Source organism: Bubalus kerabau, chromosome 1 (genome assembly GCF_029407905.1).
Source record: "Bubalus kerabau isolate K-KA32 ecotype Philippines breed swamp buffalo chromosome 1, PCC_UOA_SB_1v2, whole genome shotgun sequence".
Classification (NCBI taxonomy): Eukaryota; Metazoa; Chordata; class Mammalia; order Artiodactyla; family Bovidae; genus Bubalus; species Bubalus kerabau.
Window position 1 is genome coordinate 189,407,762 of NC_073624.1, and position 2,890 is coordinate 189,410,651.

At 44.4% G+C, this 2,890-nt stretch overlaps 1 long non-coding RNA gene across 1 annotated transcript; it reads right to left on the bottom strand.

Moving 5' to 3' along the window:
* Positions 1-435: 435 nt before the first annotated feature.
* Positions 436-2,262, bottom strand: LOC129642088 (uncharacterized). The gene is made up of 2 exons (XR_008709532.1): positions 1,966-2,262; positions 436-757 (listed from the first exon to the last, which is right to left on the bottom strand). It is a non-coding gene; the product is annotated as an uncharacterized LOC129642088 (long non-coding RNA).
* Positions 2,263-2,890: the final 628 nt, after the last annotated feature.

A 2,890-nucleotide genomic window follows, 5' to 3' on the forward strand; every position in this document is an offset into this window, starting at 1 on the left:
CTCAAAGATCTCAAATGACAAATGAGCATCTTCTACTGGGTCCTTGGTGGGGTTCCTTGGAATCTGTTGTGTTATTTTTTTTTTCTTAGAGTACTTACCTTCATATCTTTGAGTTAATGATTCTCTTTTTTTTAAAATATAATTTTATTTATTTTTGGCTGTGCTTGGTCTTCGCTGCTGACAGCAGGCTTTCCTCTAATTGTGAGGAGTAGGGGCTACTCCATAGTTGTGGTGCATGGGCTTCTCATTGCCATAGCTTCTCTTGTTGCAGAATTCTACGGAGTGTTGGGCTTCAGTAGTGTGGCTCCCTGGCTCTAGGGCACAGAATCAGTAGTTGTGGCTCATGGGGTTAGTTGCTTCTTGGCATGTGGGATATTCTCGGATCAGGGATAGAACCTGTGTCTCCTGCATTGGCAGGCAGATTCTTTACCACTGAGCCACCAGGGAAGCCCTAGTCAATAGTTCTTAAACTTGCGTGTGAATCAGAATCACTGGTGGGGACTTTAACAACAGGGAGAGTTGTTAAAACACAGATGGCTGGCCTCCAGCATTGAAGATTCTGGTGAGAAGGTCTGGTGTAGGGCTGGAGAATCTGCACTTCTAGCCAGACCAGGGGTGGGGGGGCTGATGCAGCTGGTCTGGTCATCCCATTGCAAGAACGTGTGTTCTCCATGGATTCACAGGGAGGGACATGACAATTCCACGTGATGATGGAGAATGTTCCCCGTCACTGACCCAATCTGTGTGTCAATTTATCCTTTATGGAAATAAATGTGAGAAGAAAATTTGGGATTAAAAAAAACAAAAAGCTTTCACGTGACTTGGGGTAGCAGCTTCATTTGGGACCCACTGTTTTCAATGCAAGTAAGCTATTATAAAATTCCTTAAAGGGGGCTTCCCTGGTGGTCCTGTGGTTAAGAATCTGTCTGGTATTCCAGGAACAGCGGTTCGACCCCTGGTCTAGGAGGATCCCACATATTACAGAACAACTAAGCCTGTGCACCACAACTAAGAGCAACTAAGTCTGCGCTCTAGAGCCCCCTAATCACAGCTACTGAGCCCATGGGCTGCAACTACTGAAACCTGAACCCCTAGAGCCCGTGCTCCGCAGCAGGAGACACCACTGCAATGAGAAGCCTGTGCACCACAACTACAGAGTAGCCCCTGCCCCCTGCGACTATAGTAAGCCCTCATACTTGCAGCAACGAAGACCCAGCACAGCCAAAAATAAAATAAATAAATCTTTAAAAAATAAAATAAAATTCCTTAATGAGTTTATATCACCAGTTATATTCTTGGAAAACACAGCAATCAAACCAGAGATACAGGAAAACGAATGAAAGCTAATGGTCTCAGACAATTAAAATCCATCACTCATGTTCTTTGATCACTGGTTGGCTATCTATGCTTTCTAGTATGAACTAGGGCATAACTTGGTAACTTTTTATTTTGATATAATTTCAAGCTTATGAAAAAGTTACAGGATCAGATGAAGAACTCTGAATATTCCCTTCACCCACTTTCCCCAATGTTAATAGCTTGTCCCTTTTGCTTTATCATTTTCCCTGTGTATATATGTGTGTGTGTGTTAGTCGCTCAGTTGTGTCTGTCTCTTGGGACCCCACAGACTGTTGCCTGCTAGGCTCCTCTATACATGGGATTCTCCAGGCACAAATACTGGAATGGGTGGCCATTCTCTTCTCCAGGGGATCTTCCCAACCCAAGGATCGAACCCAGATCTCCTGCCTTATTGCAGGCAGGTTCTTTACCTGTAGTGCCACCTCGGAAGCCTATGTATATATACATACATATATAAAAATTATGCATATTTTCCCCCTTAACTCAGGAGGTATATTCTGTGCTCCTGGAACAGAGCAGGACCCAAGGGGACCCTCCCAGGACAACTACACCCCCCACCCAGGTCCTCCACCTGCCTCTTGTTTGTTAAAAAACAAAACAAAAAACCTTTAACCTCCTAGGGTTTCCTTGAATTCCAAGAATAAATTCCGAGAAGTGAGAAAATGCAGAAAGAAAGGAAAACAGTCAAGTAAGACAAAATAACAACGACTTAGTCATTAAACAAAGTCAAGGACTTAAAAAAAAAAAAAAAGTCAAGTTCCTCAAAGGCTATAGTTATTATTCTAAGCCAGGTCCTTTGAGTTGTTTTGCTCAGACTGAAACCTCCACCAGGTGGAAGAAGTTAACTGCTTGCTACTCATAAGCCGGTAGACCCCAGATTGGCTGGAATCAGAAGGCTGATGATATTGACTCCTGATTACCTCATCACCAACCAATCAGAAGAATGTCCACCAGATGATCGCACATCTCCACAAATCCCCTCTCATCCTGTCTCTGAAAATCTTTCCCTGAAAATCACTGGGGAGTGAGTTCAGGTCTTTACAGCACTAGTTGCCTGGGAAGCCTTGCTTGGTGCCTGCAATAAACGATGCCCTTTCTTTCATTATAACCTGGGTCAGTAAACTGGCTTTACTGCCAGCAGCTGAGCAGACCCAATTTGGTTGGACAACAGGCTTTCATCCTAAAGTACTTCGGCGTCTTGTTCCCAAACATACAACTAGAAGGTTTTGCTAGTGAAAGGGCGCCCTCTTGTGGTCACAGTTTTTCTCCATTGAAAATATTCTTTGTATAAAGTGAAGTTGCCCAGTCTGTCTCACTCTGCGACCCCATGGACTGTAGCCTGCCAGGCTCCTCCATCCACGGGATTCTCCAGGCAAGAATACTGGAGTGGGTTGCCATTCCCCTTTCCAGGGGATCTTCCCGATACAGGGATCGAACCCAGGTCTCCCATTCTGCAGGTAGACTCTACCATCTGAGCAACCAGGGAATCCCATATTCTTTGTATATTGTGGATACAAATACTTGGACGAAA